At 38.9% G+C, this 15118-nt stretch overlaps 1 protein-coding gene across 4 annotated transcripts in view; it reads right to left on the bottom strand.

The window, feature by feature from the left end:
* OXCT1 (3-oxoacid CoA-transferase 1) overlaps window positions 1–15118 on the bottom strand; it is a 163371-nt gene that overhangs the window by 110949 nt on the left and 37304 nt on the right. The window lies entirely within an intron of this gene.

Here is a 15118-nt window from a genome sequence, read left to right as displayed (position 1 = left end):
GGTCTATGACCCTGTCCTTAAGGAGGTAATAAATTATATTTTAAATATTAACACTGCAAAGTATAAAACAAAATGTATCTTAAAATACATCCATTATCCTTCACTTTTCCTTAAGAACATGGCTTTGGAAGCAGAAAGAACTGTCTTTAAATCTTAACTCTCTTTTATTAGCTTTATCTTAAAGTTTCTCCTTATCCTCATTTCCTCCCTCTATAAAATAAGGATAATAAAACCTACCTTACTAGGCTATTATAACACATGACCTTATTTGCTTTGTACGTAAGTTCATGGTATAAATAGTACTTGTTGCTATTGCTGTTCTTATTATCATTAGGCTATAACTCCTTTATCTGTCATTGCCACAGTTGAAAATATTTCAATTATGGATCTACTCCACTTTATGTAAGGCACCCCTTGGCTGCTATCTTTTCTACTTGGACCATTTTACTGCCCCTTCTATTTCCTGAGAATGAGTTTTAAGAAGAAAAGTTTTCCATTCTATTTTCTTCTCTCCTTATAAAATCTAGTCCTCATTAGTCCACATATAAAATGCTAATCTGTATCAACAAAAAGGAAAAGTAAGTGAAAACTTTTCGGGTGCAAACATAATGCCAAAAGCATTGGAGGGAAAAAAAATCTATAAACAAAACAGCAGCTAAAATACTCTTTATAGCAGAAACTGATCTATAGAACTGCCTTTAAAATATCATTTACTACTTCCTTTCTTCCTAAAGATTTGATTCCATTTCTGAGATGTCAGTTTTCAAAATGAATGAGCTTTGTAAATTTCTCAATCTGGATGAAATTTAAATTATACCAAAACTTTCAAACTCAACAATCTTAATCCTGTAGCTTTTAACAGTCAACCTGTATTTGTCTGAATTTGATAATAATGAATTTTTCTTCTCGGAGTTTTGTTTGTGACAGCAAACTTTTTCCAAAATTAAAAATAAAATTCTAAAGTGAAAAGAATCTTTTCCAGAATACAAGGCAAAACTTGTATCCTTTCCTGTAATTATTAAGGAAACTAAAATAGCTTCTTTAAATGAATAACCCAGCTCCTTTCCACAGCAAGCACAGCAAAGATACTAGGTTATTCAGGTTCCTGTTTAACTTCCCTCCATAGGATTTGGATTTAAAATTCTCTTCAGAGAAACTGAGTGCAGGCTTAGTTATTCAGTGACAGAAATTAACATTAAATTTCAGAAGCCAAGTCAGAGAGTAAGTGATCTATATTCCCGGACATGAGTGGTCTGGCCTTCTTCATGGAAAGAAAAACAGAACAAAAAACCATTACCAGAGCTTTCTGTCCACACAGAATATATTCCAAGACCTCAGTGGACGTCTGAAACTGTGGAGAGCACTGAACCCTTATATACATTTTTATTCTATACATACAGACCTATGATAAAGTTTAACTTATAAATTAGGCACAATAAGAAATTACAATAATTAATAATAAAATAGGGCAATTATAACATATATTATAATAGAAGATATGTGAATGCAGTCTTCCTCTCTCAAATCACCTCATTGTTCTGTGCTCCCCCTCTTCCTTTGATCATGTGAGATGACGAGATGCCCATGAGATGAAGTGAGGTGAATGACAGAGGCAATGTAACGTAATGTTAGACTACTACAGTTAAGTACCCTACGTATGAACCTTCAGGTTGCAAATTTTCAAAGGTGTAAACGTGTGGTCTCATGTCCAATCACGTAAGTTAGTTCACATTTCTGGCATACATTGTCACGTGTATGCATCCTCTACGAGGAGTGACTTTGTGTACTTTACTGTACAGTACCGTGTAGAATACAGTGGTACAGTATCATGATTTCAAGCCCAGGATGTCCAGAAGCCAGCATAAAAGCAGTGGTGATGTAGCTGGTACAGCTAAGAAGCACCAAATGATAACAATGAAAACATAAGTGAAAATAATTGAGAGAGTGGACTGAGGCAAAAAGTTGTACTTTAAGAATACTGTACTGCTGCACTTTTCAAGATACTATACTGTAAGATTAAAAATGTTTTTATTTTTGTGTTTTTTATCCATTATTTGTGTGAAAATTATTAAAACCTATTACAGAACAGTACTATATAGCTGATTGAGTTAGTTGGGTACCTAGGCTAACTTTGTTGGACTTAACGAACAAACTGGACTTTTGAAGGTGCTCTCAGAACTGAACTCATACATATGTAAGGGACTTACTGTACTGACCTTCTGATGATATGTCAGAAGGAGGACCAACTGCTCTGGGTGATCCTGGATCATAGAGACATTATATTGATGGCTGGATGTTAGGAACAGAAGATGCTGACAACTGGGGATCCCAGGTGGGACAGAGCTGGAGGGGATGAGATTTCATCACCCTATTTAAAACCTATGAATTGTTTATTCTGGAATATTCCATTCAATATTTTTGAACCACAGGTGGCTACAAGCATCAGAAAATGTGAAAAGCAAAATCTCAGGTAAGGAGAAACTACTGTACTTTCTAACAGTTACGTCATTCTTGGTTTCTAATCGTTCATTATTTCTCCCAAATAAACTGTTTCAAATCATTTCATCGAAAAACAAACTAAATAAAACATACTTTTCCCTGAGTCTGAAAATTCAGTAAGGCAAAGCTTTCATAAGGAGGCAGTGAAAACACACCTGCAGGCTAATTTGCTTATATGTAGCAGTGTGCTAAATCCTAAGGAAATAAGCATCTATTTCTGGACTCCAGGTCCCTCTGATATTTGTAGGTAGTGGTGTGCACTGAGTTGAACATAAAGCATCAACGAGTATCTAAGGCTCTCTTTATTCATTCTGTTTCTCTTACACCCCCAAAACAATAAATGTTACTTTCAGTGGAAACAATTCAAGAAGGATATTCAGCATAAGTATGTTTTATCAGAGAACAAACATTAGTTTCCATCCAAAACCAGAATATTTGAACCTTCTGAGCCAAAGTACAAAAAGAGATAAACAGATCATGGCTAATCCTCCATTTAAAATATGACAGCAGAGACTGGTCATTATTTTTTTTACTGTATGCAACTTGAGCTAATGAAATGACAGATCTCTAACAACATTACTTTTTATAAGGGGTCTGTAGTGCTCTCCTTAAAAGTCATCACTGCATTTGCTTGATGTAAGCTATCAACATATTTAGGCTGACTTTGATGAGCTTTAAATATTAGATAATTTACTGCTGATATATGCAGGTCAGGAAGCAACAGTTAGAACTGGACATGGAACAACAGACTGGTTCCAAATAGGGAAAGGAGTACATCAAGGCTGTATACTGTCACCCTGCTTATTTAACTTATATGCAGAGGACATCATTAGAAACGCTGGACTGGAAGAAACACAAGCTGGAATCCAGATTGCCAGGAGAAATATCAATAACCTCAGATATGCAGATGACACCACCCTTATGGCAGAAAGTGAAGAGGAACGAAAAAGCCTCTTGACGAAAGCGAAAGAAGAGAGTGAAAAGTTGGCTTAAAGCTCAACATTCAGAAAACGAAGATCATGGCCTCCAGTCCCATCACGTCATGGGAAATAGATGGGGAAACAGTGGAAACAGTGTCAGACTTTATTTTTTGGGGCTCCAAAATCACTGCAGATGGTGATTGCAGCCATAAAATTAAAAGACACTTACTCCTTGGAAGAAAAGTTATGACCAACCTAGATAGTATGTTGAAAAGCAGAGTCATTACTTTGCCAACAAAGATCCATCTAGTCAAGGCTATGGTTTCTCCTGTGGTCATGTATGGATGTGAGAGTTGGACTGTGAAGAAGGCAGAGTGCCAAAGAATTGATTCTTTTGAACTGTGGTGTTGGAGAAGACTCTTGAGAGTCCCTTGGACTGCAAGGAGATCCAACCAGTCCATTCTGAAGGAGATCAGCCCTGGGATTTCTTTAGAAGGAATGATGCTAAAGCTGAAATTCCAGTACTTTGGCCACCTCATGCAAAGAGCTGACTCATTGCAAAAGACTCTGATGCTGGGAGGGATTGGGGGCAGGAGGAGAAGGGGACGACCCAGGATGAGATGGCTGGATGGCATCACGGACTCGATGGACATGAGTCTGTGTGAACTCTGGGAGTTGGTGATGGACAAGGGAGGCCTGGCGTGCTCCGATTCATGGGGCTGCAAAGAGTCAGACACGACTGAGCGACTGAACTGAAATTAACTGAAAGCTAACAATAAGGACTTCCCTGGTGGCTCAGATAGTAAAGCGTCTGTCTACAATGCGGGAAACCCGGGTTAAATCCCTGGGTTGAGAAGATCCCCTGGAGAAGGAAATTGCAATCCACTCCAGTACTATTGCCTGGAAAATCCCATGGACAGAGGAGCCTGGTAGGCTACAGTCCATGGGGTCGCAAAGAGTCGGACACGACTGAGCGACTTCACTCACTCACTCAAAGCTAATGATGGCTTCCCAGGTGGCATTAATGATAAAGAACCCACCTGCCAATGCTGGGTAGACATAAGAGATGCAGGTTCAATCCCTGGGTTGGGAAGATCTCTCTGGGAGGGCATGGCAACCCACTCCAGTATTCTTGCCTGGAGAATCCCATGGACAGAGGAGCCTGGCGGGCTGCAGTACATAGGGCTGCACAGAGTCAGACACAACTGAAGTAACTTAGCACGCATGCACGCAAAGTGAACAATATATTTAAAAAACAATTAATTTTTGCTTTTTGTTATTATCAAAAACAATTAGTTTTTGATAATGCACTGAGATTTTAGAAATTGGCGGTATTATGAAATTTTTATTTCCTTAAATCTCAAGAACTGTGGAAGACAGGGAAAGGATAAGACGGGTATACCCTGCCAGGTACTATTCACAGGGTGGTTCTACAGTCATTGTCACTGGGCCAGTGAAAACCACAGTCATCTGAGGTTCATTAATCAAAGCAGCAGGAGGGATCAAGGTGAGAATATAGCACTTCAGAGCTTTACAAAACACATCCAAATGCCCTAACCCACAGATATTCAAAATAGACCTGAGAATAGAAATAGGAGATGCTACAAAGAAGCTGGGATTCTTAAGTACATTTATTTGTCCAAAGTCACAATGTCACAGAGAGACAAGGTGTGATTCTTAATCTCAGGTACTGTTCACCAAATAAATAAATAAATATACTGAGACTCCTAATGCTTGATTCCAGGACCTTTCCCCTAAGTGGTCTTTTCCATTCCATGACTACTTATCAAATGTAGATTCTTTCCAACTGTATAACTCTTTCTAGACCTCTCCTCTGAGCACAACACATACATGTCCATCTTCACCTACATCACCATTTGAAAGCCTAAAAATGCCAATCAATCCTAGCTGGGTTCTTGTTACTTCTCCTTCCAAAAGCTGTTACCAGGCTTTCTTAACTCTATAGGTGACACACACCACTGCTTAAGTAGAGTAGGAATCATTTTAGTCTCTGCCATCCCCCTACCCCAGTCCACATCCAAGGCATTAGCAAGTCTGAAAATATTCCTCTTCCAAAATACTGTATACCTCAGTTCCACTACCTCTCCCCATCTCTAGTCCACCACTCAAGTCCAAGCCACAATCACCTCTTGCCTGGATCACAGCAACAGCCTCCTCTTTGGCTACCATGTGTCTTCTTTCCTGCTGCCATAAAAATCCATTCTACACACATCACCTAAAATCACAACTCTCTCTTGTACCTTTATTTAAAATAAGGTACAAGCTTCTATAAAAGCCCACTTAGCTACATTTTCAGAGTTTCACAATTCTTCTTGTTCATTGTTTTAGAAATAAAGCTTCAGGACTTCCCTGGTGGTACAGTGGATAGGAAAGAATCTGCCTGCCAATGCAGGGGACACGGTTTCATTCCCTGTTATGGGAAGATTCTACATGCCTCAGAGCCACTAAGCCTGTGTGCCGCAACTACTGAGCCCACGTGCTACAACTGCTGAAGCTCGTGTGCCTAGAGCCTGAGCTCAGCAACAAGAGAAGCCAATGCAATGAGAAGCTCATGCACCACAACGAAGAGCATCCCCTGCTTACTGCAACTAGAGAAGCCCATTCATAGCAATGAAGACTCTACGTAACAAAAAAAAACTTAATTTTTTAAAAAAGAAAGAAGGATAATCAACTGTGTCCCAATACAAAATCTTTTGGATGTTAAAATAAAAACAAAAATTAAAATTAAAAAAAAAGAAAAGGAAAGCTTCAGCATTGTAATGGCAGGACCATGGCAGAGGAAATGTGGAAAAGCAGGGCTCCAAGTCTTTCAAATGTCCCTTTCATTAAGCCATTCAACTTCCTACTGATCTATTCCAGAAATGTATCTATGTCTCAGTTTCCTCATGGGTAATATTATAATAAAACTGCTCCTCCTCCTACCTCACCTGGTGATTAAGAGGATCAAACGGGATACACATATACAAAATCACTTTGAAAACATAAAGCATTACAAAGTAATATAAAACGCATGCTAATACAGAAGTGGTACTCAAGCATAGGGTTTTCTGGGCCTTTGCTTATAAGAACGAGGAGGCGAATCTAGCTGACATAATTGACTTTCAGGAATTCCCTGGTGGTCCAGTGGTTGGGACTCTCACTGCCAGGGTCCTGGGTTCAATCCCTATTCAGGGAGCTAAAATCCCATAAGCAGAATGGCAAAGCAAAAATTAGTAAATAAATAATTGACTTCATCTTTAATTATTAGAATACATTTTGGCTGGATGGAGCCTTTTCTATTTCTTAAGAGGACTAGTGCCAGATAAGAAAGCACACAACTACCCTAGTGAACTTTCTGATTTCAAGTTTCCCTTAGCAATAAATAAGACATAATCAGATAACTCTTACAAACATATTCCTGATTAAAAAGAAAATCAGAAGCTAAAATCCCTGGTTTGGAAGGCAGTCTCACCTTGCCCAAAGTCTATCCACGAGTCTTCTCCTAGGCTGTCTCTGAGAGGCGGGGGGCAGAGCTCCGGAGGAGATGAAAACCCAGGGCTGCAGAGCCCTTCCAAACCCCAGGCACACAGGACAATTCCAACTCTGGACCATTTCTGCAGCTCCTGGACACTCTGCCAGCCAGCAGAAGTTGCAGGTGCCTGCTGGGCCCAGGTCAGGTTGGAGAAGTCCTCACCCCATCACCCCAGGATACAGGCACTATACATAAGAAACTGGCCCTCAAGTATGTGCAAAAATCTAATGGGCAAGAAAAAGCAAGATGCTTCCAATAAAATGAGTCTATCAGTAGAAAACTATTAAAGTCAGATTTATTGACAAAAGCATTGAGATAGTAAAGAAACTGTAAAAACCATGGCAAGATAAGTAAGTTGCTGTATATAATCTTCCTTTCTTCATGGTTGTCCCCAATACAGACCTACTAAATTACATAATCATTTTACTACTTCTACACAAATTCATATTATTCAATTTAATTTTTTCACTGATTCTCTTCAAACCAGCTATCATTATTTATTTCAGTTCTACTTAAGTTCACTGGTCCTTTAGAAAATAATATTTAGTGATATTTAATGTATTTAGAGTATACACATGGAAATTATGCCATAAATCAAGGGTTTGAAAGCTTTTTTCTGTAAAGGGCCAGATAATGTTTAAGGCTTTGCAGGCTCCATACTGTCTCGGTCACATATTGTTCTTTTCTTTTTTCAAACAACCCTTTAAAATATATATATTTAAAAAAATTTCTTACCTCTTGGGCAGTACAGAACAGGTAGGTCACAGACAGCAGTTTATCAATCTTCATTGTAAACAATAATTATGAACTAACAGTATATAGGATATATACAGTATACACAACAGGAATTAGCCTTTCGCTTATATCACACTTGTTCAACAGGCTCCCTTTTCCTAAAGCAGGTTCTAAAACTAGAAATGCTCTATATTAGAGAAGGACGATGCATATGTCCTCACTATTTTTATGAGAAAAAAATTCCACGCAGGTATTCTTTTCTCTCCTCTTAAGTGGTCAAGTATAAAAGATGTTCACTAAGAACTCATGAACAATCACTTAGAACATACATATTTATGATGAAATTCAAAAGCCTAGGTTTATACAGTGTAGACAGATAAAAGACAAATTTGTGAAGCCTCAAAAATTATACATAGATACAAAGCCAAAAAGCCCAAAATAGCTAGAATAAAATCTACCAATCCATCAAAAAAGGAGGGATGTATTATTAAAATGACTTTCTTTTAGGATCTCTGCACTAACAATAAAAAATAGCACCAAAATTTTGTAAGGATAATGGCATACAATGACTTGCTGTAATTGGTATTTCTACCCCACAATGCAACGAAGTCCATTGTAGCTGAGATAAAGGAACTCTTATAGAGTTCTCGCATTGTTACCAAGCAACAAGAAATAAAATGTCAGGATTAGCACTTGATTTAATATATTTTTACCATTAATAAACCATATTTCTATCCTGCTATTCTTCTCGATGTAAATGGTCATTAGTTTAAGGATTATATTCAGTACTCTTTAAGAGTACGCAAAAAAAAAAAAAAATTGCAGTGAAGTTAATTTGGGCATTCACCAACTTCATATTTTTTATATTTATTGCTTCCTTGGCAGAAACAACAAATAATAATAGTGATTCTATTACTTAGAAGGTTATTTTGTCAAAATATTCAACTACAATGTGTCTTCACTAAATACATCTTCATTAGTATTCAAATATTTTCAAATTAGTTTTGCATTTTATGAAAAGTCAAGGAAATGTCTCTAAACACTTCAATACTTCAAAATAAATAGAATCAATCAGTTCATTTAGTTGTGTAAGGATATTATAATCTGTCAAAGCAATGTATATCTGGCTAAATTTGTAGCATGAAGAATTTATAGCTATCTCTTTCAGAGAGGCATAGCAAACAATTTAAAAAAAATGAAATCCAAAAGCATGAATAAAATCTTATAAGTGAAAAACTGTAATAAGAGAAAAACATGTAAATTAAGGATATTAGATAATTTAGCAGGCTTAAAAATCAATCATTTAAAATGATATCCATAGCTCATCACATCTACTCCCAAAGTTAACACTTGAGAAAGTGACTGTTTTATGCCTTAGGAGTGAGGGATCCCAGGGTTCTTGCTAGACTGGTGGGAAGAGGCTGTTCCTTCTTTATATTTTGCATCAAATAGCTTTCCTACCCCACCTGTGTTTTTAAAGAACTTGTGTTGAGTGCTCATCTCAACTGGCCTGTGTGAATGAAGTAAAGAAGACTGGGATTAAACAGGTCCTTGCTGTCCTCATCTTCTGCCAAACGAAGAGAAGTAGAAAGCATTACCAGGTAAATACTAAAGTGCAGTGAAAGGCATTTACTGTATTACGTTTCACACAGTGAATGTCACATTTGACATTTCAGTCAAGTTTTCATAAACATCACATCTCCACATGTCAATCAGAGATTTGTGTATGGGCATAAATCCCACACAGGCATGAGCAGGGGTTGTCTGTGTGTGGATGTGTGTCCTTAACAGTGCATCTGTCTAAAAAAGTTTCTCAATGTGGTTAGATGTGTTTCTCTTGGGTGGATAGAACCTTTCATTTTTTCCTGTTTGGACCTAATTCTTTTTCCTTTTTACTGTTTCTTGGAAAAACTATGAGTTTCTCTGTAGTATCAAAAGGCATTAACAATCTAAAGATTAAGAACAGAAGCAATCTAAGAGGAATGGAATTATGTTTATCTCTTGGGAAGTTTCATTTTTTCTAAAGCAGGATGGAAGATGACCAGTCTCTAAAATGTTGATACACTAACTGGCCTGCTTGGTGGAGATTAAATGTTCACAAGATCCACTGAAGTGATTAAATCAAACAGTTAAAACAAACCCACTGTGTTCCCACCTTCTAGTATAATGTGAACTAACCACCAGTATGATTTCCTCTACAAAGATAATGCATAAGCTGGTATCAACACAGAGTTTTCCAAAGAGGGCCAGAAAGTCACAAAAGCCAGGAGGTTCCAATATAAACATCACATTCTCCATTCTTCTCAGAGTTTTAAAGTCAGAGTTAGGTCTTATCATCCCAGAAGCAATTATAAAATGAACTAAGTACAGAAGTCATACTTCATACAGGTAGGAAGAAGATACTGCCATTATTCTCAAGATGGCTACCCTCGCGTAAAGATTCATTGGCCCACCATCTCACACTGGACAAAGGGGAGTATGGCATTTCAGCTCTTCAAGTCCACCAGGAATATTCCACCTGCTCCTTCTTCTGCCACCCAGCTTACTCCCCCGCCGGATACTGCATAGCTATCTTCCTCACTTCCCTGAGGTCTCTATTCAAATGTCATCTCAGTAGCATTATATCTCATCTCTGTTATAGACCAACCCATTCAGATTTCACTTTTGGAATTCCTGGTGGTCCAGTGATTCTGCATTCTCACTGCTGAAGGGCCAGGTGCAATCCCTGGTTGGGGAAGAAAGAACCCAAAAGCCTCACAGTGCAGACAAAAACAAAATTTAACTTTCTTCTCTTGACAGCTGATGTCCCTTTTCATGCTTTGTTCCACTTCTTTAGTATTTATCAATATCTAAATATACTATACATTTTACTTATTTATTGTACCTATTGTCTATCTTGAGCATCACCATGTAAGCTTGTGAAGGATATAATATCTGGTGCTTATTTCAAAATACTTCAAGAGGGGGCTTCCCTGGTGGCTCAGTGGTAAAAAGTCCACCTGCCAAAGCAGGAGACGTGGGTTCAATCCCTGATCCAGGAAGATCCCACGTGCAGAGGAGCAACTAAGCTGTGTGCCAAAACTCCTAAGCCTGTGCCCTAGAGCCCAGGGAACCACACTATGGGGCCCACGCACCACAGTTCCTGAAGCCCACCTGCCTGCAGCCTGTGCTCTGCAACAGGAGAAGCTGCTGCAATGAGAAGCTGACACGCTGCAGTGAAGAGTAGCCCCTACTTGTCACAACTAGAGAAAGCCCAAGCACAGCGACAAAGACCCACCGCAGCCAAAAAACAAACAAATAAACAAAAATCACTTAAAAAAATATTACAAGAGGAGAAGGAAGGAGATGGGGATGTAGATGGGGCAGGAGTGATCAAGGGTGGGCAGGTATTGGAACATTAGGATGAACTCAGATGGGTTCATTACACTCTTCCATTTTCTGCTGCATATGTCCATTACCTTTCATAATAAACATTAAAAACAAAAATCTATAATATCTTTACACTGCAACATGCCCTTTTCCTCCTCCACTAATCAGAAACAACATGTCTTCATGCCCAGATGGCAGATGAACCCGTAATACTTTCCTTTAATTAACCTCCTCAGGAGCCATGGCACGTGCCAAGCGCTAGCACAGAACACAGAAGTCACAGTCCCCAGAGCATGGCTCTTCTAAACAAAAAGTCTTATGATATCACTTTGGAAAATGATTTTCCATATGTCCACACCTTATGACTTTGACGTTTTTTAAAGGGACTGATAATCACAATATTCCTGACGGTGGGTCTCTCTGCAGGAAAGGCAGGCAGATGACAATGAGAAGAAGCAATCCTCTAATTCCTACCTTAGGTAGGTCTGGAGGTGTTTGATTTATTATTATGCCTTCTAACCTGCACAGGCTACATGTATATAATACCAGTATGCATCAAATATTATGTAATAGACATAATTATTTCACAAACAAATACATAAATATACCATAATATAAATATAATAAAAATAACTTTACTGAAGTTATAGTAACGAATATATTTGTCTTAACTAAAAGCTGAAATTAGCTAAAACAGGTGAAGAAGCTTTGTGTAAACCTTGCCATCTTCTAACACCAGGCAGAGCACACGTTTGACGAAACCAGCCAGGTTATTTTGGTCACAGGCAGCCTTAACAGCCTTCTGTGGCTGAGTCAGATGACCTTTCCTGACAGCACAGACATGCCAGGCTGCTTGCAGGAGACAAAATCTCTACAGTCTCCTGAGTGAAGTGTTCCCACCCCTCCTCCGGGGTTTTCTATTATAAGTTGCCTTTTTAAAAAATGCAGAGACAATTCCCAGAGAAACCTAGACTGATGGGATATGCACCCAAGAGACTGGCCAAGGAGCACATGGGAAGTCGAGGGTTAACAGATCCCTGCAGAAGCCAAATGAGTTCCAGAGTCCTGCTGCTCATGATACACACGGAACACAGCACCAAGAATTGTTCCCTGGCTGGTTTTGCACTTAAACTTGTGAAGTTTATCAGGGAAGATTTCACCCACTCAAAGAGAAGGTCCAGAAATAACACTGCCTGGCCTAAAAAGAGAAATGTGTTTTGGCATGTGTGCCAATATGTACACCCACTTGTACTATTTTTCCCAAGCAACTACCCCCAGGTTCCTTAAGAGGGAGAAAGAGACAGCCAACTTTGTGATGAAACAGACCACTGGCTGCAGGTTTTAAGAGTTGCAATGCAATATTCCTATCAGTTTTGTTAAAGGGAAAAAGACATACTGATCACCTCTTTGGTTTTCCACAACTCACTTTTGTTTAGAACACATCTGAAAGGTAAAACATTTCCAAAAAGGAGGAATGTCTCACTTTAAGAGAAACCAGAAATAATTCATGCCAAGGGTCATTTTGATATTCTCTTCAAGATAAATATACTGGTTTTACGTCTTGTCAATTAGAGGAGAAATTATGAAGCAAAAAAAGAAAGAGATGGCTTACATGTTCTTTCACCATCCTGTTTCTAAGTTCAAAAAGAGGGACTTCCATGGTAGCCCAGTGGCTAGGACTCTGAGCTTCCAATGCAGTGGGCAGAGGATTTGATTCCTGCTCGGGGAACCAAGATCCCACATGCTGCACAGCACAGCAAAAAAAAAAAGTCCCCAAAGATTTTAAGGTACCTGAGGGAATCATCAGGGCTTCCCTGTATGGTAAAGAATCCCACCTGCAGTGTAGGAGACCTGGATTCAATCCCTGGGTCAGGAAGATCCCCTGGAGAAGAGAATGGCAAACCACTCCAGTATTCTTGCCTGGAGTAGCCCATGGAAAAAGGAGCCTGGCAGGCTACAGTCCATGGGGCTGCAAAGAGTTGGACACAACTGAGCAACTACACTCTTAAGGAATCATCACTAATATTTTAGATATTTATAGTACTACCACCCCCTGACCCACTGACTCCCTTAAAAACTCAAGTTATAGTGGGTACCAAGGGAAAAAGGCTGAAAAGATGCAGCCCCAGGAGTGGGGTGAAGCTGCAAGGAGGCAGGCTTCACCCCAGATCCTGCTACTGAAAAGTTCTCCCTGGTCTGATCTATAAGAGAAAGAAGATGAGCTAAGAGGTCTAAAAAAAATGTCTTATGTCTTTGTCTGAAATGTAGGGTGCAGTTGTTGTCAAAGTGCACACTGCTTTAAGTTCCTGCTGGACTAGAATAGACATTCAATCACCACATTCAGGGAAGTTTGTGAAAAGCTGCACAGCTCAGAGAGGCTACGTAACAGAATGAACAGAGTCTAAGAGGAGGACTGAACCAATTCACAGGGCTACTGATCCCACCCAGGATGATGCTTTTCTCAAAGCCCTCTTGGAGGCAGATGGTATAAGAGGCAAAAAGACCTTCACTGGAATAACTGGCAAAGAAGACTGGAGATAGAGGAATATACTGGCCTCAAACTCCCTATCTGCTAGATTTTAACAGTTGGCATTGAAATGGACTACTTTCAGAAATTCAGTATCTTTCAGGATTTTGAAATATCACCCACTGATAATGATTTGAGAGTATTTCATAAAATAGTGGAAAAGTGCAGGCACCTGGGAATCATGTTTCCTATGGGTCTATGTTAGCTCCACCTAGCTGTGTGACATAGGTACGCAACCTCACCTCTCTGTGCTTTATAGCCCTCATCTGTAAAATAAGGATAATAATGACTCCTATCTCATAAGATTGTTGTGAACATTTTTAAAAAATCAATTAAAATACAGAAGTAATACATAATAAATACTTGATTAATAGTAGTTATTATTGTCAATACTGAACACAGGCAGGAAAATATGCAGCTAATTTATGATCTCTAAGGACGCCCTATTAAACCAGCTCACAATCACTCATCTTACCAAGACCACTATACAAGAAAGCAGGATAGGGCTGGAGGAAAAGAATTATAGAGTCCTGAAGGCCAATGGAGGTCACAGAGTACACAGAACACAGCACAGAAGAAGAGCTGGAGGTCCAGGGTACTCACTGGACTAAGAATAATACAAAACTCACACCCTAGATAGAATCTTCATTATCAGAAAACACCCAGTCTACTCACCAACCCCAATTTCAAATATTTTACGCTTCCAAGAGCTCAGTTCTTCCAGTTCAACCTAAAGCCATGTGGACCTCTTCTACTATGGGCAGGCAGAGGGGGCAACCTTACCATAATTTATTGTCTAAATTGCTGTTTTGCTTACATTCCTAAACTAGAATTACAAATTAGATTTCATCTTGATACTTCTAATTAGCCTCTGTCTAATAAAACTTTCTACAGGGATGATCATGTTCTTATCTATGTTGATCAACACAGTAGTCACTAGTATATGGAACCGATGAAAAGAAACTGAACTTTTACTTTATTTAGATTAATTTAAATTTTTAAATTTAAATAAGGACAGAAACAGCAAGGACATAACAAAAGTGGAAGACATTAAGAAGAGGTGGCAAGAACACACAGAAAAACCACACAAAAAAGTCTTAATTACCCAGATAACCATGATCGTGTGGTCCCTCACCTAGGGCCAGACATCCTGGAGTATGAAGTCAAGTGGGCCTTAAGAAGCATTACTATGAACAAAGCTAGTGGAGGTGATGGAATTCCAGCTGAGCTATTTCAAATCCTAAAAGATGATGCTCTGACAGTGCTGCACTTAATATGCCAGGAAATTTGGAAAACTCAGCAGTGGCCACAGGACTGGATCCCAAGGAAAGGTAATATCAAAGAATGTTCAATTCTGCTCATTTCTCCTGCTAGCAAGGTAATGCTCAAAATCCTTCAAGCTAGGCTTTAGTGGTACATGAACTGAGAGTTTCCAGATGTACAAGCTGGATTTAGAAAAAGCAAAGAAATCAGAGATCAAATTGCCAACATCCGTTGGATCATAGAGAAAGCAAGAAATTCCAGAAAAAAAAACAT

The sequence above is a fragment of the Ovis aries genome, chromosome 16 (genome assembly GCF_016772045.2).
Source record: "Ovis aries strain OAR_USU_Benz2616 breed Rambouillet chromosome 16, ARS-UI_Ramb_v3.0, whole genome shotgun sequence".
Lineage (NCBI taxonomy): Eukaryota > Metazoa > Chordata > Mammalia > Artiodactyla > Bovidae > Ovis > Ovis aries.
Note: the sequence above shows the minus strand (reverse complement) of the source record. Positions and strands in the feature narration are given on the sequence as shown.